This window comes from Protopterus annectens, chromosome 10.part0 (assembly GCF_019279795.1).
Source record: "Protopterus annectens isolate FY-2018-M chromosome 10.part0, PAN1.0, whole genome shotgun sequence".
Lineage (NCBI taxonomy): Eukaryota > Metazoa > Chordata > Ceratodontiformes > Protopteridae > Protopterus > Protopterus annectens.
In genome coordinates this window covers 584,222,473-584,249,026 of record NC_056744.1, presented here as the reverse complement: position 1 = coordinate 584,249,026, position 26,554 = coordinate 584,222,473, and positions in this window count along the sequence as shown.

Below are 26,554 nucleotides of genomic sequence, written 5' to 3'. Positions count from 1 at the left end.
ATCCTAAATCTTTCACTTTCGCACACTTACCGGATCGCGCTCACACGCTGCTGTTGTCAGTCTCTCAGCTGTCAGGATATCGCGTTTTCGGTAACCTACCTGTTCGGTCGTTCTGTCTCGGTCTTCCGGGTGTCGGTGATGTGGCGCTTCGGTTATTCGAAGTAGATCCCTATGAAGATCCTGTGGAACATAACAAAGATGCTAAATGGATAGAAAAAGTAAAATAAAGAATAATATATTTAAAGGTACAGGATATGAAATGGGATAAAGTAGCAGCCAGAGAGATAAAAACAAAATTAAGAAAAGCCTCTAACTGGAAAACCCCAGACCCAGATGCAGTACCTAACTTTTGGTTGAAAGTATTAACATCTTTGCACTAAGATTTAGCCATGAGTAAGAACTACTTATATACGCACCCCAAAACAGAAACCAATCTGGCTAACAACAGGAAAAACAATGCTCCTACTTAAGAGTGAACCTGCAAGTTACCCTAAAAATTATAGAACAACTATACCAGGGAATTGATGCCAACTGAATTTATAGTCATTTAGAAGAAAACTCAATTATGGCAGTGGAACAAAAGGGAAATAAGAGAAAGTCATATGGAATAAAAGATCATTTGTTGTTAAATAAAGTCATAGCAGAGAACTGTAAACAGGGGAAAAAATCTAAGTATGGCATGGATTGACTACAAAAAAAGCATTTGATAGTATCCCACATTCATGGATAAAAGAGTGCTTAAAAATGCATAATATACAGCCTATACTGATTGACTACATTACAGTACATGAAACAGTGGCAGATCACTTTGCAATTAAGCCATGATAAAGGACAGATTATTATTCCAGGGACAAAAATTCAAAGGGGGGATATTCCTGGGTGAATCTCTGTTACTGCTGCTATTCTGCCTTGCTCTTAACCCATTAAGCTGTCTACTTAACAGCTTAAGCCATGGCTATAATTTGGATCCTAGAAAACCAAAAAGTGTGAAGACTACTCATCTTCTCTTTGTAAATAATTTAAAACTGAATAGCTCATCAGATGAAGAACAGAAATCACAAATGCAATTTGTCAAAACTTTTTTAGATTATATAAGAATGTCATTTGGTCTTGATAAATTTGCAAAAAACACCTTTTAGAGCAGGATAACTGCAGCACCAGGAAAACATCATTTTGGGGCAAGAATGTGATATAAAAGAACTTGAGCAAGAGGGAGTGCATGAATATTTGGAGACTGATGAAACATGCACAATAAAACATGAACAAATGGAAATAAAACTTAGTAAGGAATACTTTAGACTTAAATTAATCCTGAAAACAGCATTGACATCTAGGAACAAAATCCAAAATATAAACCAATTTGCTCTTCCTGTCTTAACTTACAGTTTTCAAGTGATGGACTGGCCCCAAAACATATTCAGTAGATTAGATAGGAAAGCAGGAAGGATGCTTCATGTTCACCAAATGATTTATAAAAATCAGTGCATACCAAGATTATATATTACCCGTTCTGAAGGAGGGGTGGGCTTCCTTGAAATTGATTAGATGTATAGATCTGCAGTCATGGGGCACATATTTGCTGACTTCACAAGGCTCAAACATAATGAAAGTTTTGAAACATGAGGAGAATAAATCTAAGATGACTTCTCTGCTTAATCTAGCAGAAACATATTGGCATTAAGCAGAAATAGAAATGAAACCAGAAGTAGATAAAAATCAGGCAGCAACTGAAAGTGCCAAAAACAAACAAAAAAAAGAATATAAGGTGAAGGACAAGATAAGAAGGCAAGAAATGTGTAAAATGCATAAATATAGTTGCAAGTATAGAAAACCTCTCTAAGAACCCCATGCCAATCAGGAATGAATGCATGAATGATTAAGAAGAGGCAAATTGAAACCAAGAGATGAAAGGTTAATATTGGTGGTCCAATACAGTGGGCTACATACACACTAGTTTACAAAGTCCATTGAAATTGTGGGAGAAACAGACAAATGTAGGTTTTGTAAAACCAAATTGGAAGCAGTGGCATGCCTCATTGCTGGTTATGACATACTAATGGCAGAAAGACTGTATACTGAAAGGCATAATAATGTGGCAAGACTGTTACACTGAGGATTGTGCAAACATTATGGCATTCAAGTAGCTGAAAAACACTGGAAACAGGAACCACAAAGCATCATAGAGAATGATGAAGTCTACATCACATGGGAGCACCCGTTGCCAACAGTTCAAAAGATAGATGCTAGAAAACTGGATATAGTGGACTATGAAAAGAAGACAAAAGTAGCACTGATCATTGAAATCACCACACCCAGTGACTACAGTGTCTTGCGTACAGAGAGACACAAAGTCACAAAATATTATGATCTGCAGGCAGAAATGAGAGCAATATGGAAGAAAGATACCCAGACAGTATAGTAGTAGGAGCAATGGGTTTTTAAAAAATAATCTACAATCGTATTTAGATATGTTACCAATACATGTAACCCCATACGAATTGCAGAAGGAGTAATTTCAAGGCACATTGTGGGTGCTGTGGAGAGCACTTTTGGCTGACATCAAAGACTGAAACAATAGTAATTTTCATGAACTTTAATCATACTTTGACTTAGGGATGAGGCCCATTCCTGTTATGGTATTAGAAATCCAAAAGATTTGGAGAAATGAAAAAAAATAGTTATACAAGGATAAAGAAATATTTTGGAGCTTAGTATGGAATATATTACAAAAGTAGTAAGGAATATTGTACAAGGCTAAAATTAATACTGAAAATAGCCCTGACATCTAGGAACAAAGTCCAAGCTATAAACCAATTTGGTCTTCCTGTTCTAACATACAGTTTTGGGGTTGATTGACTGGCCACAAAAGGTACTGGATCAGTTGGACAGGAAACAAGAAAAATTCTTCATGTTTATCAAATGATTTATAAAATCAGTATATACCAAGATTATATATTCCCTGTTCTGAAGGAGGTATGAACCTCATCAAAACTGATTACATGTATAGATCTGCAACCGTAGGACTGCATACATATCTGCTGACTTCACAAGTTCCAAACATAGTGAACGTTTTAAAACATGAAGAGAAAAAGTTTAAGATGACTTCCCTGCTTAGTTTAGCAGAAGCATATCAATATAAAGCAGGAATGGAAATCATACTAGAAGTAGACAAAAATCAGGCAGCAATGAAATGTCCCAAAAGAAAGAACATAAAGTGAAGGATCAGATGAAAAGACAAGAAATGTGGAGAAGGCATAAATATAGTTACAAGTACAGAAAACACCTGGAACAACTTCATGTTGATTAAGATCTGATGCAGGAATGGTTAAGGAGATGTGAATTTAATCCAAAAGATGAAAGGTTAATACTACTGGCCCAGGATAATGGACTATGTACATATTGGTTTGCAAAGTCCATTGAACATGTTAGAGAAATGGACAGAAGCAGGTTTTGTAAAACAGAATTGGAAATAGTCACACATTTTATTGCTGCGTGTGATATATTAATGGCAGAGGGTCTGCATATGGAAAGTCATAATAATGTGGCAAGACTGTTGCATTAGGGATTGTGCAAACATTATAATATTGAGGTAGCTGGGAAGCATTGGAAACATGAGCCACAGAGCATTATAGAAAATTATGATATTTATACAATGAGTTCACCCATTATCAACATTTCAAAAAATAGATGCAAGAAAACCAGATATAGTAGACCATGAAAAGAAGGCAAAAGTAGCATTGATCATTGAAATTACTACACCCAGTGATTACAGTAGCTTACGTACAGAGGAACACAAAGTCATAAAATTCTAGGATTTGTAGGCAGAAACAAGGGCAATGTGAAGGAAGGATACCTAGACAGTTCCAGTAGTAAAAGGGGCAATGAGTCTCATAAAAGAAAATTTGCAGTCATATTTAGATATGTTACTGATACATGTAACTCCATATGAACTGCACATTGGGCACATTGTGGATGCTTAAAAAGATCACTTTTGGCTAACATCAAGGACTGAAACAATACTAATTTCATGAACTGTAATCATAATTTGACTTAGGAATGGGGTCCATTCCCATCAGGGTATTAAAAATCTAAAATACTTGGAGAAATTGAATCAAATAGTTATGCAATGTGTTAACTTTTTTACAGGAAGAATCTCATAAGAATCTAAATTAATGTCAAATATATATTATGTAAATCTTTGTTAGCAATTTGCAGAATACTCTATTATTTTATTAGTCCCTAAAACAGCTCTCTATTCATAATATAAAAACTCAAGTGTTATATTTTTTGTTTTGAAACAAGACTTCCTTAGCAGCTGTGTACTGTGTATTGAAGGTCACTTGTCAGCCATTTCAGCTTTGTGAGAGAACACATTTTGAAATAAATCTGATGAATCCTGCCCTGTGTTTTTATAAACCTTTAACATGTTTCTGCTTCTTCCAATAAACACATTTTCCCTTCTGAACATTTGAATCAACATACACACACTATATACTGCATTTGATCTGAAATAATATTTATTAAAATAAATGTACCTTTGCATTCCCCCATCTGATGCTATGAAGCATCACTCACATCAAAATCATTTTTGAAAATTGGGAAGTATTTACATTTTTCTGAAGATGTTGAAGTCTATCACTACAAATGAAACATTCTTTACAATTTTTTCACTTTCTTCTTCATATTCTCAATCTTTAAATATTTGTTTTAAAAATATGTTTTTGTTTGACATAAAAGTATATTCCTCTTTTGAAGTAAGAAATATTCACACTCAGAATCATCAGTAGATTGTTCAACAGTGAATTAAATTTTGTGAATCTTTTCACATTCCCTTTTATATAGATTATCATAAATATTGCTATTGCCAAAATCTATTATTATTTATTTTTCCACATTAATTACATCTTGATTATTTTCCTTGTTGGTAAAAGGCAGTGTTTCAGATATTTGCAATTTGACATTTTCTCTGGTTGGCATTAATGTTAAAATATAAGCTTTAATTAGAAAAAGTATTAGTGCTATCATGATTATTATGAGATCTGCAAACATGAAAAACTTTAAAATACTTCCTCCCTAACCTGAAAAAAAACCTGTTAACCATGCCCATTTTTAACTGTCAGTATTTTCAGCATGAGCATAACCTGAAACCTTTTAAATCAGTTCTTAATGATTATGAATTTGATCAGAATTATATGGGATGTATGCACAGCATTCCACATGGATTAAAGATCACATCCCATGCTTAGACACTACAGTAAAATCTAGTGCCATCCTGTTCTGTAGTGCTACAGAACACATAGCACTTAACTCCTGAGTCACTAAATTTATACTAGAAAATGTTGCATTACTTAATATTTATAATAGCATTGATAACTTTCACATTTTCCACAAGGAGTTTACTGTCCTGTATGCAAAAAAAGCATCTGCAGAGATAATGATTCCATTTCCCAAGTCCATGTGTGTTAGACCTTTAAATGGTGTTTGATTTATAGTATTATGTTTAACCCATGGCCAGGTACCTTGCCCAGTTGGTTAGGAATGTCTCTCCTGTGCAAACATTGCAAATTTTTCCTTCTGGTAAAGTATTTATATATCTAGTAGCTGGAATTACTTGATCGATGTAACAACCTCTGAAACATTTCAAAGGTAACCAAGGATAAGTTTTATCTTTACATATGTAATGATGTTCATTTAATAATGTTGCCATTTTTTTCTTTATTCTTCTCATTGATATTCCAAACTATATTACAAACACTTTGCCCAACTGAAAAATGTTCCATTACTGGAGTAACAAACAGTTCCTTCGACTGCTGTTACTAACTTAAGTGGTTTCGGAGTAAATGATATAGGAGCATGTCTATTATTTTTATTTCAAGACAGCAAATTAGCTGAAAATATTGTATGGTTCTCAGTTACTGAAATGGAAACAAGTGGAGTAGCCCCATCAAAGGCTGTAGGAATATGAGCACAAACCCAGAAATTAGTAATATTTAAATTTGAGCATATACATGCAAAGTTTCAGCAAAAGTATTAAACTGAGAATGTTAATCGTGTATTTTTCTTTATTATTCTTTAATTGCTTTCTACCAAATTGTATTGATTGTTTTTGCCTATGAGGAAATAATACAGTATTTACAGTTCCAGTGGTAGTCAAGGATGATGAACTTATATTTCCAGTTGTTGGCAATAACAGAAGTAAAATAGTTGAAAGAAATAAAAAAATTCTAGTAATGATAGTTGAATTCCAAGATCTGTTTTGCAAAAAGCTTTGGAAAGGATGGAAGCAGAGGTATTGGATAAAAGACCCATTATGTCATTGCTGTGGATTACCAAAAGGCCATCATCCAAATTGCCTTCCAAAACTCTGAATTGCAGATAATTAAGAAAAAAAATAATGCTGGTTTGACAAAGTGATACCCAAATCTGCATCAAGTTACCAAGTAGAATTACTTTGTGGCGTTATAGTATGAGTAAAATCAGCAGAAATAGATTCAGATGATGTAGAAACAATGGAATCTCTCACTGGTTCTTGCAGTTTTGTTGAAAGAAATTGTGTCATATCTGGTTCTGCTTTCTCATTGGATGGCAACTGGAAATTATGTGTTTTTTGCAGTTTCCCATGAGTTACCATTTTCAGATGGCAAATATTTTCTTGTTTGTTGTCTAGTTTGATTAGCAATTGGTTGCAGGGGTTCACATAGTCTGATGCTGTTGATGTTTTGCTGATGCTCATCACAGGATTGTATATTTTTTGCCTGTGACACATGGACCCAGGCAGGGAGTCCCTGGCATCTTATTACACTGCAAGTGGACAAGACAACATGGTATGGTCCCCTTCACCTGGGCTGCTGGATATTCTTCCTGCTATGGGATTTGATATGCACCTGGTCTCCTGGGCAGAAAGGGTGTTTTTTCAACAGCTCATCTTGCTTGTTTGTCTCTTCAGCAAGCCTATAATTCTTCTGAAAATAAGAACATAATGACTTGTAATAAGATAATATATCCTCATCAATATCTTTGTAGTTCTAAATTATTGAGGAGGGTGTTGCTGGCATTCTTATGGGTTTAAACATAAGTATTTCATGTGGAGATAGTCTCCCAGATATTCCAACCATGCTTTTAATACTAAAAAGCACTAATAGTAAAGCATCAAGCTACTTCAATCCTGTCTCTTCACAGGTCTTGGCTTGTCATAATTTTATAGTCTGATTAGCCCTTTCTACTTTTCCTGAAGCTTGTGGTCTATAAGGACAATGAAAGCTTAATTTAATTCCTAATGCTTTACAAAGTTGTTGTGTCACTTGACTTGTATTAACAAAATGCTTGATTATTTAAGAAGTGAAACCTATGAACATGTCTGCTTAAATGAACTTAATGGTGCATACAAAAGAATTCATAACATTTTGAATGACCTATTCTTAGAAGCAAGTATTACTATTGATATCTTAAAATACCTGACCATGCTGGCACCAGTCATATCAACTTTATTTGGGTCCCCCAAGGTACATAAAAATTTAAATGATCCACCTTTTAGGCCCATAGTAGATGGGAGGGGGTCGATTACATATGCATGTGAGAAATATATCAACAGTAAACTAAAGCCTTTTCTAAGAACTGAAACCAAAATTTGTACTGATTCATGGAGATTTTTAGAAGGCATTAATAAATTAGAATAGAATAATGATTTTATCTTCCTTACTGTGGATATAAAGGACCTCTGCACTGTAATCCCACAAATGCTAGGAATGCAATGGGTTAGGGAGTTTCTACATCATAAAGGAGCTAACAATTTGGATATTTATGTGATTGAAACTTTACTAGAATTGGTGCTATCAAAGAATTTTATGTACTTTAATGGAGACCTTTATTTACAGAAAACAGGAGTGGCCATGGGGGTTACCTTGTGGGGGCAGTTTTGGCAATTGTGTAATGGCATTTTGGGAAAGGCAATTCCTTTTCAGTAAGAACATCTATAAGGACAATGTTGTATGGTACGCAAGGTATCAAGACAACATGTTTTTTGTGTGGAAGGGCCACACAGTTATGGTGGATGGATTTATTACAAGAATAACTGAGTTTATCAACTTTTTAGAATTCGCATATTAGGTTGAAATGGATTCTATTAATTTTTTAGATATCCAGATAACAAAAGATAAAAGTAATAACAGATATAAGACAACAATTTATAGAAAGCCCACCTACTCCAATGCCTTTTTACATTTTACAAGCTTCCACCCATAACATGAAAAGAAAGCTGTTGCAAAGGGACAAATAGTAAGGGCAGCCAGAATGGTCTGTGCAGATAGTGATTACATATTGTAAAGTGCAAATTTGAAAGACATGTTTCTCAAAAGGGGGTATCCGGAAGCATTCCTTACACATGTTTTAGAGGAAGTTAACCTTAAAAGGGTTTCAGGTCATTTTAGACCTATCATGCAAAATGGCTATGAAGGCAATCATTGGGGTGATGATACACAAAATCCTGTTGAAACAGGTCATATGGGTACACAACTAAGCACTGATAGAAATTTAACAACTAGTCTCTTAATCACATATTCCATAGATGCAGGTTATATTAAAAATATTAATAGCGAAGTCAGTCCAAACGATAAATGCACTTATACCAAAATAGATAATAAACTCAAAAAACAGGTAATAGTGCAAAAGGAAAAGGAATATTAGCGTTTCAGGGCGTTTGTTTCAGGTTTGATATTGATATGTCAAGTCCCAGTCCCAGTGTTGTTAACATATGTTTATTTATAAAAACGAAAAAATAATAATAATATATATAAGCGCTTTCACTAAGACTAGCTTCTTCAGAAATGTACAATTTATCGGGCGCTTTGTAATGAAATAATGGAACATTTAAAGATTACAGCACAATAATCATTTAATATTAAATATATAACATTTTACATACATTTTAAATATTCACATCTAATTGTTTTAATATATTAATATATTTATATTTATATTTATTTATTCACTGTTTATATATCCATTCATATTTATATTCACATTCATACTCATAATATGTAGACCTTTTTCTGTATTTATTCATATATATTTATTACATGTACATATTTATTATACATATTTATTTTTACATATTACACACAGACATTTCATATTATGTATACATTAGATTGATTCATGGTTTAGTACATTGTAATTTCTAACAAGCACCATTATACATCAATACATCCATTTGATTCAGTATATTTCATTATTTATTTATTTATTTATTTAATTTCCACATACACATATATATATTTATTTATACCAAAACATATAAATTGAACATATTTATATTTACATACATAAGTTATATATTCAAGTTTATATCATACTTCACCATGCATTAATACATATAAACATTTAAACCAGCATACATATCATATAGACATATTTTATATATAAACTGACATGATGTTGATCTTGGTTTCATATTTATATATATATATATTTTTATTCATGCACTTTTTATTCATGCATATATTTATATCTTCATTGTCCATATATACATATTTTTTAGATATGTGTGACTGGAACCACTTCCTTCATTGACATTATGTATATAAATGTATATATATATTTTAGTTATATATCTGTGTTTTATCTAAGTGGTTACAACAAAGCTGTTCTTAATTAATTCATTTAATGTGCTTCAATTATTCCATTAAGTTCACTATAAAATGTGTTGCTTTTATTCACAGTTTGCAGGATCTGAAGGCACTATTACCTGTTTTTTGAGTATATTAAAAATATAATACAGAAGAACTGGACCATAATTCTGGAAGATAATAGGATTAATAAAGGATTAGAGCCATAACCACATTTTACATATAGAAGAGGGCCAAATTTAAAAAGCATCTTAGAAAGGCAAAGCCAGGAGCATACATCTTGAAATAGTATGGGTAAATGTGGACATTGCCAGCAGTGCAAGTTCATAAAATTAGAAAACCAGTATACCATTAGAAACAAGCAATATATAATAAGAGGTAAACATACTTGTGATTCCCAGGGAGTGGTTTATGTGGCATTATGTGAACTTTGCCCATCATTTTATATAGGCAGAACAGAAAGAAAGCTGAAGAAGAGAATTTACAAGCATCAATATAACATCCAAAAGGGAATTTTGACAAATGCCCTGGCTAAGCATATATCTGAAAATCCAACACATAAGTTGGCTTTTACAGTAATACAAAAAGTTGGGCCTAATCTAAGAGGGCGACCATGGGAATTAAGACTAGAGGAATGCAAACTTATGTGGCAAATTCGTACATCAGCACATACACCCCCTGGTTTGAATGAATATGCTTCTATAAAATGCATATTGAAGCTAAAAGCACTTACCAGATAAAATGAAGGTTTTACTTTTTTTGTATATATATATATATATATAATTTTTAAACATATTTAGTGTTATTAATTTAATATTTTTTTATTAAGGTTATCATACTAGTATAGGCTATGCCCGTACATAAACTGATTTTTTACTGATACATTTAGGTACTTATTTATTTATGTAACTTATGAATTAATACATTATTTATGTATAGGATGATAGTTAGAGTCAGCTCAAGGTGTCTATTGTAGTGTCTAAGATTTTATGAATTTATGATTTTATGATTGAAGAATATTGTTTTATCTGTTATGGTGTTTCAATAATGTGTTAAAACATATTTCTCATACTGCTTTTATAGCTTTTAATGTTTTTAATAAGTTGAAAGTTTGGAAGCATGGGCACTTTAAAATATGAAGTAGTTTTAACTAATTGTTTAATTAACAATTTAATTGTTTAATTGAATTTTAATGTGAGTATAAAATGAAGTTTTCTGTGTTGTTGAGTTGTTTTTTGAAGTTGTGGCATGTGCCTCGATGAAAGCAAACACACACACTGTACTTCTCAACCTCTTTGCTCAAGAAATCTGGACAAAGCCTGACATAATGGTGGGACAAAGGCCCAAAAATAGTGACGCATTTTGAATATTGCTCTTATAAACTTAGAGAGTTGATAGAATAACAGTATTTGTGTGAGCATGCATTTTCTGAAGGATATAAGTCTGAAACTCAAATGCATGTCATTATTTAGTAGATTTGATTCTTAGAGGTTTCTCAAAAAAAAAAAAAAAAACACAATTTTTGTGAGGAAGAGACCAAAAATATGAGACAAAAAATCTGGACAGTTGAGAGGTATGACACACATACCCCTCTCTTCTCAGTCATGCGCTGAATGGAGGGACACACACAGACACACACATACACACACACAAACACACACACACACACACACACACACACACACGCACACACACACACACACACACACACACACACACACACACACACACACACCTCTCTCATCTCACTCAGCTACTGAATGGACACACACACATACCTCCCTCATCTCACTCATCTGCAGAACAGACACAAATACACTTCTCACATCTCCAAAATGGGCACAGAGACACATTGTCATGGTGCTGTATCACTTTATGGTAAGGCATTGTGGTAGAGCTGACTTTAAATTGAACATGGTCCCTATGAGGTGTCACTGGGCTAACACCTCACAGTAACCTTTCTGAATTGGCCATTGCATTCTAAACATTCTACTGAATCCCAGGTAAAATCTCTTTTTCTATAATTTGATTTTTCACTCCCTCTTTCCCTCCAGTTCATATTCCCTTTTTTTAGCCATTCCTCTCCATGCCTCACTATGGAACACACAGACAATAAATGGTTTATTGGTTCTTCTTGATCTACTCAGTGATACCTCTATCGTTTTCTTTTCATGATAAAACCTCTAGCTGGAAGGTAACCCTGGCATATATAAAAACTTTCTTCTCTTACTTGATGTATTACAAGAATTGTTTCCTTTATTTTTCATCTTTATCATATCACTATATGCAACAAATTCCCTTAGCTCTGGTATACTGCATCTTTCTCCCAGATTGTCTCATTTCCTCTAAATTCATCTTGCACACATTCAATTTCATAAATACCTATTCTGTCTTCTTAATGCCCTTCTTCACTTTCTTGAATTCAGACATATTTCTCACACTTACGCACTATCAATGTTGTGCTTCTCTTGGAGAATTCTGTGTAACTTTTCCTACACTTTTTTCTACAAAACAATTTTTCACAACTGATGTAAATTAAAAATAGTGTTTCACATTCCCAAACCATCTATGTGCACATTCTGACACAAATGATTTCTTTATATTCTTTTCAGGCTTTTAACTCAAATACCCCAAGACATACATTGCCTCCACGTTCTGCATCTTCAGTGGCATTAGTTATTTCCTCTAATGATCAAAGGAAATGCAATTCTTCTCTGACATTACCTTCTTTTTTTTATTTGTTGTCTTGACCACTTGCACAATCAGTTCTGCTAGTTCGAATCTAATTAACATATTTTATTTAATTTATGTATTTCTCCATGATAGTCCAGATTAGTTGAAAAGAAAAACTCTTCTGTTCAGGCCTGGGGAGAAAAGTTCCACAAGTATGAAATAAAAATAAAAAAATTACAGATATTAGACAGATACAACTTGTTTCTAATGATTAGGCTAAAACAATAAGATAAATACACACATACATCTATCTCATCTCACTCACGTACTGAACAAGCACTCACTCACCTCTCATCTCACTCATCTTCTGAACGGACACACAAACACACACCACTCTCATTTCACTCACCCACTCACTGAATGAACACACATACCACGCTCATCTCAGTACTGACAGGCACACACTTCTCATTTTACTCACCAACTGAACAGGTCGCTGGATTGCACACTTGGTTTTCCAATTCCTCATTTAAAATCGAGAGCAAAACAGCCCAGTTCAAACATTTAAATCTGTATTGTTGTGTCATGTGTGCATCTCTAGTATGACGCATGCAAAGATGCACTGCTTGTATAGTGCATCCCTAAAGTAGAAATATGCCTTTTTGGTGGCACATTTTCCAATTTAAATAAAAGCATTTTAGAACACATTTTATTTCTTTTTTTTTTTTTTTTTTTTTTTCAGAAAACAATTCTGGTGCCAGTTTGTGCTGTGGCTTAAAAGGGGATGGTGCCACCCCTGCACTGAGGCTTAAATCTGTCACTGACCAATTCACCATGTTCTCTTTGTATACAGGAGCCATCTACAAATAGGATATGTTGTAGATTTTCCAATGGACTGTCTGTCAAGTGTAATTTAGGAAAAAGAGGAGAGAATTAACAACAAAAACACAGTCATGCAGTTCTCCATCACTGGCTGAAGGAATTAAAGAAGCAGGGTTAAGTGATGGATGCTAACAATTTTTTATGCAGAATCATTTAATAACAGTAACTCATACTTTATCAGTCTAGATGATGACAAATGCTAGGTTCTCATTCTTAACAGTATGGCTTCTATTGCATGTGGAACTGCTACATAAGTCTCATGCCTGAGAGCCATTGGAGCCACCATAGGATCATAGGATCATAATAGGTTACTAGGCTAATGGCCCTGGGACCCTTACAAGCCTAGCCAAGAGTTTATCCCCAAAAAACCCTCAGTCTGCACCTGTCACCTCTGTCAGTGAGGGGGCACAGGTGGAACCCCTGCGGCAAATTTGTGGTTTCCCATCAACGCATCAAGGTTGTGATTGAAGAGGGTCAGTGAGGTACTCTGATTGACATGTATGGGATGTCTATCCCAGAAATGGGGCAGCCTCTGGGAGACAAACCTGTCTCTCCAGAAGGTTTTGTTGATGTTGCATATTAGATTCAGGTCTTTTGAGCCAGTAATGTGCGAGAAGTTAAGACTTACGGATATGAAGCATCTCTATTAGGGCAGGGTCTGAGATTGCTTTGTAGGTGAGACACAGATCCCTTGTGAGCAATCTGTATGATACTGAGTAGAGTGATAGTGATTTGAACCTGTCCACATAGGGCAGGTGCTGGAAGCCATGGATTATCTTTGTGAGGTATTTCAGTCACCTTTGCAGATGGTGCAGATGTTTGGAGAGGTACATACCAAATGGGGCATTATACTGAATTATTGGGCTAATGAGGGAGGAGTACAGAGAGGTAATAACCTCTTTTTTTCTGGATGCAATCCCTTTACTTATGAGAAGAACCAAGTAAAAGGCTTTTCTGATCACTGCTGCTACATGATTGCCGAATATAAGATTGTTATCATCTGGAGTACCTAGGTCTCTCATCTGAGGTTTTGTGTATAGGGGGTTGCGTTGATGTGGTAATCAGTAGGGGTCATGTATCTGCCAAATGGCATGATGATACATATTTTGCATTTAACTTGAGGCCATGAATTTGCCACCAGTCATTAGTTTCTGTGAGACGCTCTTGCAATATGTTAACATCATATGGGGAGTCAATGACTGCACCCAACTTACAGTTGTCTGCAAACTTGGTTAGCCACAGGCCTTTTGTCTTTGCCTGGACCTCTGAGAAGTAGATGCCAAACAGTAGGTGTCTGAGGACAGATCACTGCGGAAGTCCACTAGTGATAAGTCATCGGAGGTGAAGGTGCCTGTTTTGACCTTGAGGGTCCTGTCAGTGAGCCAGTTGGCTACCCACCTGATGAGTTAAGGATTTATGCCATGTTGTGTTAGCTTTTTGATAATGCCTGAGTGGGGGATTGGTCAAGTCAATGTAAGCTGTATGTACTGACTTTGCCTCATCCAGGGCCTTGGTCATAGTCTCAAAGATGTCAACCAGGTTCAACAGGGAAGATCTTCCTTTGATGAATCTGAACTGGGTGGGGTCAAGTGCTTGGAGATTGCCTATGTCCTTGTTTATGATCTCCATAATAATACACTCCTTGACTTTACAGATCAGACTTGTCAAGCTAATGGAACAATACCTTTCCAGTGTCAGTAGTGGCACAACCTCTGTGCAAAGGGATGACAATGTTAGTTCTCCACTCTGCTGGAATGAAGCCTGTACTTAGGCTTTGGTTGAATAGGGTGCTCAATGCCGAAGCCAGTTCTTGGTTAAGATGGTGCAGAATACAACCTGGGATACTATCAGGTCCCATGGAAGCTGTGTTCTTTGCCTTGGATAGGGCCTTTAACACTAGATCTACAGAGATATGAGGTGCAAGACAAGTATTGGGGATGTTGAAAGGGCCTTTGCAGGGGACAGGGGGATGACATTAAGTGCTAATTCAGAACAAACCTGGGCTTTGCCATGTAGGTTCCTGATGTAACTGAAGAGGTCTTTGTGGTTTCCTTTTGTTTCAGAGGCTAGTTTTGATTCATAATTGGCTTTGTAGGCTTTCACTAGTGATCTAATTTGTTTGTTGAGGCAAAGGAGGGAGTTTTTCCAATTGGGAATTTGTTCCTTTTTACCGTTGGACAACAGTTTCTTCCTTTTCTTGTAAACCCTGTTGACAGAGGATGTCCACCAAACAGGTTTGTGTTTCCTTGAGGAGCAGGCTTTAGTTCTGTTGGGTATGCCTGAGTCAATGCAGTTGTACAGGTGCTTGTATGCTGCACTGACTCAGGCATACCCAACTTGAGGGGGGTGGTGGTGGGATGCTGCAGATACACCCTTAGGAGGTTGTAGTCAAATTTTGAGAAGTTTTTTATCTTGATTATGGCTGAGGGGATTGGGTGGGATAGAAACTTCAAATGAGAAAGTCTGATGATCTGATCTCACCAGGGAAGAATGTACTATGGGAGTGGTGACTGGTCGCCCATGTTGGTGAGAACCAAGTCCAGAATGTTATCTCCCCTTGTGGGGGATGAGACTAGCTGGTCTATTGCATTAGAATTGATGAATTCAAGGAATTGTTGAGTGAGTGCATTAGTGCAGGAATAGTTCAATCAGTCTATGGTGGAGTAGTTGAAGTCACCAAGGATCAGGACATTAGGGGGTACCTTGATGTAGTTAATTAGATCCCGGTAAGAGGAGTGGGTGTCCTGAGTCATAGATCTGGTTATACCTTGGATGGGTGTTTTGCAAACTGTCAGTTGCAGCTAGAGTAGTTCCACTTCTAGTGCATCATGCTAGCAGACCAGCCTGGAGGTGTGCCTGTCCTTAATGAAGATAGAGACTCCACCACCCTTAGTCTTCCCAACCTCATTTTGAGGTCAGTATGTGTGGAATGAGGTATGGGCTAGTAAGGCAGGGGTGCTCTCCACAGCCCTGAACCAGGTTTCTGCGATCACACAGATATGGGCATTTTCCAGTGCAAGTAGAGCCTCCAGTGAGATCATTTTCAGGTTAAGACTCCTGGCATTTAGCAGCATGACCTTCAATTTGTTTTTTGACTGATCTTTTATGTTGGAAGATTTGTCTTTGGGATATTGCGTAAAAAGGCACAATGGGGTAGGCAAGAACCTTGGCCAGGATCCTGAATCCCAGTGGTGACAGGTGGAGGCCATCTCTGGCAAAGCAACGAGGTCTGTCAACCATGTCATCCCAAGCAAACAGATACTGGATCCCCTTTGAATGACACCAGAAACTAAGCCAATTGTTGAAGTCAATTATTTTTTGTTGGTATTGTGGTAGGATGCTGCTTAGGGCTAGAGTTATACCTTCCTGGGACACATACTCTGAGAGCTCAATCATGTCTTGCTTCATATAGTCCATGGAGATACATCTCAAGTCATTCACGCCAACATGGACAATGACAGAATCATACTTATACTTGTTGTGGAGAGACTTAGGTGCATGTGTGATGTGGTGGATTCTGGCACCAGACGAACAACTGACCATGACCTTCTCCTGTCGAGCTTGGTGAGGGGGACATTGGTGTGTATCACAACTGAGTTGCCAATGACTAGTATGTTTGGTTTATTGTCATGCCTTATGGGCTGTGTTTACTATGTGCTGGGGGGGGGGGGATCTGCAGCTAACAGATCAAAGTTTGTACTATAATATGCAATGTGTCTATACCCATTTATTCTATGTTGTGCTAAGAGTCCTAAGGCTACTTTATGTCTCTCACTACAAAAAAAAAAAAAATTAGAATAATCTGGCAAACCTAATGCTGGTGGATTAGATAACAATGCTTTTAATAAAATAAATGCATTTTCAAGTTTTTCTAATCAGGATATATACTCAAGCGCATCCTTTTTAAACAGCTCTAACAAAGGTCTTACCATCTCTGCATAATTTCATATCCACTGTTAGCAATACCCAGTTAATCAAAAAAAAGCAGCCTTTTTTGAGTAGTTGGGTGTGGTGCAGTTTGGGAAGTAGTAATTCTAGACGGCAATATTTGTCTAGCTCTTTATGATATTAGATATCCCAGGCATCATACCTGTAACTTCTGCAAGTGCGGTTTTGCTTTGTTGTCCTTGAAATCGAAATCAGATAGTTTAGTTAAGAGAAAAAGAATATCTTGTTTGCAATTATTTATGGATTTTGAGGCAATTAGTAAATCATCTACATACTGAATTAATAGAGAGTTACAAGGAAGTTCAATTTTGTCTAATTGCCATTTGATTTGTCTAGAAAATTAAGTTGATGATTCTATGTAATCTTATGGTAATCTAATCCAAGTATATTGTTGATCTTTATATGTAAATGGAAAACGATACTGACTATCTGGATGTATCAGTATAGAAAAGAACGCATATGAAATATCTATTACTGAAAAAATATTAGCTTCTATAGGAATTTAACTTAATATTGCTGCAAGATTAGGTACAACTGGATATTTTGGGAAAACTATTGCATTTACAGTGTGTAAGTCTTGAGCACATCTATACATATTCTTTTCAGGTTTCTTAACTGGTAAAATAGGTGCATTAGAGGACTACGTGTTTATACAATTATGCCTATTTGTAATAGTGCATAAATTGCAAGTTTTATTCCTCCTTCTACTTCAAATGACAATGGATACTGAATTACTGATAGTAAACACTCACCAGGTTTTAATGTTATTCAGACATGCTCTGTGTCCTGTATTGGTCCTATCTCATTATCATGGGGGGGGGGGGTCCAAAGTTTTGCAGGGATAGTTTGTAATTCTTCATAATCTGATTTTTCTACTTTTTTGTCTGTTAAAAAAGCAAAAAGATTATTTTCATCCTGGTTAATTTCATCAAGATAGAATCCAAAAGTATAATTTGGGACATATAGAAATATACCACATCTTGTACAATAAAAAAGTACATCAAAGTTTGCATAACAAGTCTCTACCTAAAAGATATAAAGGGGATGAATTTCCTTCAGTAAAGTATGGACCAGTTTGAACAGAGACAGGTTCAGTTTATGGATAATCTATAGTATTTCTTAAAACTCCTACATCAAGGATTACATTCTCTGCCAAAAGGATATTTTGTGCATCAGCTGAAATAATCATTGATGTAGTGGCTCCAGTATCAATAAAAAATGAAACAGAAGTCTTATTTGCCTTAATATTTACCTTAATATTTACATAAGGACCACATTGATCACTGGTAGCAAAGGAAACACCTGTAGCTCCTGCCCATGGTTATCCTAAAATGTATTCTGCCATTCTGGTGGATGCCACGTTGCATTCAATACACAGAGATTTTTTATCATTTTAGTGCATAGATGTCTGCACCTGTGCAGGATATGTTGATGAAGTTATTCAATTAAAACAAACATTTGGTTGTGTATTTTTTAGTTGCTGTGATAAATCTTGGAGTTGATTTTGCTGAAACTTATATGATGCTGGGGGTGGTTTCATAACTGGGACTCCACGTTTCCCAGCTTTACTCCTCTTTTATGCCCTGTAAAATCGGTATTAAATTGTAGTAACTGCACATTAATCAATTTCTTCTGCTGTTCTTTTTCTAATGAGGCTATCTGCTATATATTGTGCCTGATTAACAATTTCATTTATTTCCAAACTCTGCCAGTTTAAACATACTTTCTTAAACTTGTCTCTGACCTGTGGTAATAACCTTTCTACAAATGTTACTGATAAGCCACTGGCAGCCGCTCCCACTGTTGGTTCCAGGTGCCCTGAAAATGCTTCAAATGCATATATCATTCCTTTTAAGTACTCTCTTACTGTTTCATTTTCTTTTTGTATTATTGCCTTTATTCTGGCCCAGTTAGGTGTAGATGGACATGCTATAGTAATAGCTTTAAAGAGACTGTCACTAGCAACTGTAAATCTAACAATTGTGTGTTTTGGAATAACTTCCCTTATTTTAGACTCATCCCATATTTTTCTAAAGATATTGGATAGTGTTGACACTTTTTAGATGACTCTGAGCTCTTCAGTTGTAGGGCATTGTAACTGCACATTCCCTTCTAATAGTTTAGCATATTATGATGAGTTCATCTATTATAGGAGGGTGTGAATCTTCAATAGTTTGGAAATCTACTGCTGACCATGGTCATAATACTCTTGTAGTTAGTTCTGCATCACTGTCTCTAGCTGATGCTGGACTTGGGACTTCCCATAACTGGTGCATTAATATATCTGAATCAGCAGAAACAAATGAAAATGTCTTGTCTTCACGTGTTTTCTGAGCTGAAGCAGTTGCCCAGTACTCATCTCCATCAATTACTACTGGAAACTGAATTATAGCATCCTTTACCTTTGAAGTTATGACATTTTTGCTTGTTTTGTCTTATATTTGTGAATATGTCAGTGTATTAGCTGATTTCAGTGAAGGATATGTGTGTTTTGTTTTTCCATTAAGTCACAATAAACATTTCTTTTGAAATAATCACTAGGTGTCGCAGTTGACAAGATTGTGTTTGGTATCTTAAAGCAGAGGGCTGTATTGATGTTGTTGAAGTAACTTCTGGGGATCGAAGTTTACTATCTGATGACTTTATCTCCACATTTTTCTCTTCTACTAGTACAGTGCTAACTACATTCTGAGGTTCTAATGGGTTATATGAAGGTGGAGGTACAGCTGGCAATATAATCCAGTCATCATCAGCTGAATCTTGCATTTGTGTTTTATTGGCTGTATCTAATTTAGGAGGAAACATCCCCCAGTTCTGTGTTTTATTCAGGAGTTGCTCATGCTATTGGACTGCAGGACTGCAGCCCCCCCCCCCCAAGCTGTAAATAAAATGAATTAAAATAAAAAAGATATTAAAATGAAATAAACGTAAAAGAAAAGTGAGAATTTCAAATTAAATAAAACAAAAGTGATGCCGGAACCGCACAACTCTGCCAACACATGTTATTCTCAAAACTCCACCAATGCATGCATCACACATAGGAATCAATCCATACTGCTAGTGAGCCAGTTCGGATTAGGGAACACCATTCAGACAACACATATCCCAGAAGTCTATGCAGTTACAAATGCATAGACTTGAGGGGGATCGCACTGCAATATCTGCAGGGTGGGACCTGGGTATTGGCTTGCTCTCATAGGAAGGGAATGCAACATCTGGATGGGTAGCTTGCTCATTATTGAAACCGGAGCTTCTTCATTATTGAAATGGAGGTGTGTGTGATTTAGCTTCTTCAATGCAATGTCTGGTTGGGTAGCTTGATCATTATTGAAACTGGAGCTTCTTCATTATTGAAACGGAGGTGTGTGTGATTTAGCTTCTGAAACTGAGGTGAGGTGTGATTTCTTAGGAAACCTTCTGAAACTGAGGTGAGGTGTGATTTCTTATTTTGAAATGGAAATCTTCTGAAACAGAGGTGAGGTGTGATTTCTTATTTTGAAATGGAAACCGGAGCTCAGAAACTGTGTGTGTGGATTTAGTTTAAAACGGAAACTGGGCTTCTTCATTATTTTGAAACTGAGGTGTGATTTAGCTTCTTCATTATTCTGAAATGGAAACCAGGCTTTGTGTGTGTAGCTTCTTTATTATTTTGAAATGGAAACCGGACTTTGTGTGTGTAGCTTCTTCATTATTTTGAAACGGTAACCGGGTTTTGTGTGTGTAGCTTCTTCATTATTTTTAAATGGAAACTGGGCTTTGTGTGTATAGCTTCTTCATTATTTTGAAATGGAAACCGGGTTTTGTGTGTGTAGCTTCTTCATTATTTTGAAATGGAAACTGGGCTTTGTGTGTATAGCTTCTTCATTATTTTGAAACGGAAACCGGGTTTTGTGTGTGTAGCTTCTTCATTATTTTGAAATGGAAACTGGGCTTTGTGTGTATAGCTTCTTCATTACTTTGAAACAGAAACCAAGTATTGTGTGTGTAGCTTCTTCATTATTTTGAAACGGAAGCCAGGCTTTGTGTGTGTAGCTTTATTTTGAAATGGAAACTGGGCTCTTTGTATGTAGCTTTATTTTGAAACATTGTGTGTGTGTGTGTGTGTGTGTGTGTGTGTGTGTGTGTGTGTGTGTGTGTGTGTGTGTGTGTGTGTGTGTGTGTGTGTGTGTGTGTGTGTTTGTGTGTGTGAAATGTTCCAGTTGCTATATACTGGTGGCTAGAACGTGTGTGTGTGTGTGTGTGTGTGTGTGTGTGTGTGTGTGTGTGTGTGTGTGTGTGTGTGTGTGTGTGTGTGTGTGTGTGTGTGTGTGTGTGTATAAAATGCTCCAGTTGCTATATACTGGTGGCTAGAACTCAGGTTGTGGGTACTGGGAAGAGAATACCTCAGGCTTGAACCCTGTACTTTGGGTGCAGGTAGCAAGAGCCTGAATTCCTTACCCACCACCATTTGTAAACAATTTGCAGATTTTGCCTCATATTAGTTCTGTTCTGCTCCTCATAAAATCTGTGGTTTCTGTATTTGTTATTTCTTTACTTAGTTGATGGTGCAGTGGTGTAGTGGTAGCATTGGTGCCTGACAGCTACAGGTTCTCAGGTGTAATTCTTGGCTGGGGTGCCTTCTGCGTAGAGTCTGCATGTCCTCCCTGTGTTTCTGTGAGTTTCTTCTGGGTGCTCTGAATTCCTCCCAGCTTACAAACACATGTCTGATGTGTTTCTCCCAGCTTACAAACACATGTGTCTGGAGTGTTTCTCCCTGGGCCTCTGCTGAAAATTGGCTTTTGTTCCAAGTCAGACTTTCCTGCTTAACAAATGTTAAATAAAAATGACAGGCATTTGAATTTCAGACTTCATATTCCTCAGAAAGTACACAGTAACAAAAAACCTTTTATTCTAACAATTTTCTAAGTTTATAAGATGGATATTTGAAATTTGTCCCTATTTTAGGGAGTGTATTCCCCCATTATTGGCTTCATCCAGGTTTTTTGTGCTAAGGCTGAGAACTATGGTGAGAACTGAGTTCACTGAATATGTTTGGGGGCTGTATTCCCCCATTACTGGTTTTGTCTAGGTGTTTTGTGCTAAGAGGTTGAGAGTTATGGTGAGAACTGAATTCACTAAATGGTAGCCATTTAAGTTTCAGTCTTCCTCTCTTTTACAAAACAGGTTTTTTAGCATAGTGGTATGTTGCTCTGACTGTTTTGCACAGGGTCCTTGGTTCAAGATTGGCAGTGAAATGTATGGTGGTAACACAGCATTTTATTCTAGCAACTTTCCAACATTATACAAACAATGTTTTAAATGTGTCCCTGATTTTGGGGCTTTTGTCCCCCACCAATACATTTCAGCTTTTTCCAGATTTCTTGTGCTGCAAAGTTCAAAGATACAGCTGAGTGTCAAGTAGATTTTACAAGAAGCTGAGAGCTGCAGGGAACAGAAGTTTAGTGCTGCTTATGCTGAGTCTGCTTGCATTGTTAATAGCACAACAGGTAGTGTATTTGCTTTTGAAGTAGAAGGCTGGGGGTTATACTCCCACAGTATGTAGATGCATTGCTGATACTGTACTGTTTTGTAAAGGGGGTGGATGCTGCAGTTCTTTTTGGTGAAGATACCTAGTAACGATGAACCTGTTATCAGTTGCCATCCATTTCGTATTGCAATATTACTAGCTTATCATTTTTTTAATGTAACAAAGGCAATTTATTCCTCTAGGGCAACATACACTTTATTTTGTAGATGAAGCAATTAAATATAAAGTTGTTTGCTAGAAGCAACCTATTCATTAGTTACAGATCTCATTAATGTGGAATTATTTAGATGACTTTTACTTCTTCAGAAATTGCGCATATTTACTGATACTGGTGGATTGTAGAAGTTTGAGTAGACTATTTTGAAGGAAATGATCTGAATTGGGCAGTTTTGTCATTATTGGTGCATGCATTTTGTTTCATTGCTTACTGGAAAAATGTTCAAAACAATAAATTTAAAACATCCTCTAACAACTCTACTGTATTGTACAAGTAATATAATTTAATACAATCAGGAAGGCATATCAAAGAACACATGTATGTTTCGTGTGCAAGGGGCCTATGATTTGAAAACAGCCCAAATTAATCTTTATCTGCCACTGGCAAAATGTATTTTCTTTGAATGTGGGTTTCATTGCTGTTTCAATGAATATGAGTTTCAAGCGCAGAGAAGTTTTAATGCTAAGTCTATTTTCATTGTGAGACTACATTGCGTTGTTTAGCAGATGTGTATTAGTGTTTGTACTATAAAATGCAAAAATAAAACTTTCAAATGAAATCCAAATCATCGCAGAAGTAAAGCAGTATGCACATTACAGTGTTTATGGTAAATAGGGTAAAATAGCCAAGGAATGGGACATTGGAATGGCTGCAGGGGGGAGGCTCCATTCAACCATGTTTTGGTGAAGGGGGGAGGGTAGCAAACTCAAAGACAGACTAGGCTTAACTATACCTTTCAACTGTCCAGATTTTTGCAGAATGAATAGATTTTTGCTTCTTATTTTTAGGTTGTTCCTCATAAAATTTGTGGTTTTCTGGCAAATCATTTAGGAATGAAGTCACTAAATAATGACAGACATTGAGTTTCACACTTCATAACCGTCAGAAAAATGCATGCTAAAGCAAGACCTGTTATTCTATCAACTGTCTAAGTTTATACAAGAGCAATTTTTAGTACTGTTTGTATGTTCCCCCAGTATATTTGGCCTTGTCCAGATTTCCTGCATTAAGAGGCTGAGAGGTACGTGCAAATAAATCACTTTATAGAATTAAGAATATCCAATCCTCTCAACTGTCCCCAATTTTGGCTCAAAATGTTGTTCTCACCTAATAGTCCCTCTGCAAAACGGCAATTTTGGAAGAAAACGTGGAGGGTTTACAATTATAAATAACTGCAATGATCAGTTATAGATTACTTTTATTTCAGAAATGCATGTAGATTCTCTTATTTTGTCAGCTGATCAAGTTAACAGTACTAATATGAAAAAAGTGTCCCTTCTTTGACAGGTTCCCAGCTGTGTTGTGTGGCAATTTTATATTTTTGCATCACATTTTTGGTCCGTTTTTCAGAAAATTGTGGTTTTCAGGCAAATTAGTGGCAAATCATTAAAGATTGAAGTTAGAAAATAATGACAGACATTTGAGTTTCAGATGTCATACCCTTCTGAAAATGAATAATAATGCAAGACCTACTGCTATTCTATTATCATTCTAAGTTTATAAGACCAATATTTAAAAATTGTCCTTATTTTTGGGCCTTTGCCCCACTTCTATGTATGGCTTTGTCCAGATTTCTTGCTCTGAGGTTGAGAGGTATGAGTGTCAGAGCCATCACCATCAGCCAGAGATATTTCAAATTGTGACATACTTGTTGCTCCCCACTCCCCCATGTAATGACTCTGGATGTGTCAAGCAAGGCAAGGAGCAGTTATGCAGTGTAAGTGTGCAGAGTATTCCCCCATCCAAGGTAGATGCAAGTACAACAGTGGCTTTTCATCTGGCCTTGATTTTGCAGAATGTTCTGGTTTTCTGTCATATTTTTATACTGTTGATTTATGCTTATTATTCAGAATAATAATTATAGTAGCAATGCTTTAATTACCATCAGGTAAGCTTGTTTGAGATTTTAAGATGCAAGTAAGCTTTAATAAGCATACTGTTAAAGAATTGCCAACATTGAAAGCCTTTTTGTTGTTGCCATGTAGAGAATATTTACATAACTAGATAATGTATAAGCCTTACGTATCAAAATGCATATGATAGTATTTGTAATGAAGGGCAGGATTACAGAATTTTCAGAAGTTCATTAGAATTTTTGGAGACTTGCAGTCATCTTTGCAGGCTTTACCCATAAACTAAACAGAATACCAGTCTATCATGTGTGGTCCATAACCTGTGCATTAATCCTTTAAGCAATTTATCTTGTGCTTGTTTCTTGTTTGCTGTTCATTTTTTAATAGTTGTCAGGGAGCAGGTCGTTTTTGGATAAAAAACATTTTTACAAGTGGGGGTATCACAGAGATTGCTACTTTCAGCATGTTACTTGGTACTTTTATAAAGCTGAATATAAATTATAATTAGAAATGCAGTGCAAAGAGAAGTGGTTTGAGATGAGTGCTGCTTGTTTTTTTTTTATACTTGATTTTGACTGGCATTCCAGTAATGTATTTAAAAAGTAATTAATTTTTTCATGCCTCTCAATCTTTGTGTTTCCATCTAGACATTAAGTAAGCTGCCATGTAGCCAATGCATTAGAATATTTTTTCTTCTACACTTCATTTTGTCTTGATTGGACTCTCGGAATGATGGTTTGGCACCCAGGGCAATGTATTTAATTAAAGTTTGAGTTGTTATGGTTTTGAGCATAGCTCCACCCCTTTCTGGTTGGTCACACCCCTTCCCATTGGCCACACCCATTCAAATATCTCCTGCAGCCCCCCTTTAATTTGAAGTCACCAGCCACTACTGGTTTTATTATTTGTATATCTCTGTAAATTATTTACTGCTCTATAGACACCTGCAACTGCATTTTTAAGCAATTGCTTCTCTCCATTTTTTGATTCCTCATGCCAGTCATTAAATTCTGACCAAGTAGCTGGTACCTTATTATCATGTTGCATAAGTCTATATTTTAAATGTTCTAATATTTTTCTGTCAAAAATCTCTTTTTCACAGAATTTCAAAACACTACTTTTAGTTGTTATTTTTACCCATCTATGTAAATATTTGCAAGTGTCTCTACCCTTTTCTTCCCACATATATTTTGCCAAAGTTCCTTTCACCTGTTCCTTTGCTACAGCATTATTTTACCCCATTGTAAATGTTTGTCAAATTATTCTAAGATACTACCTTGGTGGTTAAGCAACAGCCGAACACTATTCACCTTAAATCCTAGCAGCTGAAAACAATATCTAGGTCTTGGCACTTAACCAGCAGCTGAACTTCAATATTCCTGGTGCTTTACCAGCAGGTGTACTTCAATGTTCCTGGCTCTTTGCCAGCAGCTGAATAATCACAGATGTAGTAAAGTGATAGATATTGCAACTATGATTTGAAACTGAGTTGCCACTTCGACCTTTTGCTTTTTTCAGTAGCCGCTACCCTGGCATTTTCCAGCAGCTGAATACTGTGACTATCAATACTTACTCACCACTGCTACCTGGTGCTTTATCAGCAGTTACCTGGCGCATTATCAGCAGTCACTATTCTGTCGCTTTACCAGCAGCCAAACACTATGACTGTTGAATAGAAACCCACTTTCATTTCAGGGGTTATCACATTACCCTGCACAGTTGAAACCTTCCCCTGTGTCTAGAAAATTGATAAAATACTTAATGCAAATGTACACACAATCAGGAACTATTAAAAAAAGAGCAAATGTTAATTAAAATAATTTCAGCATCG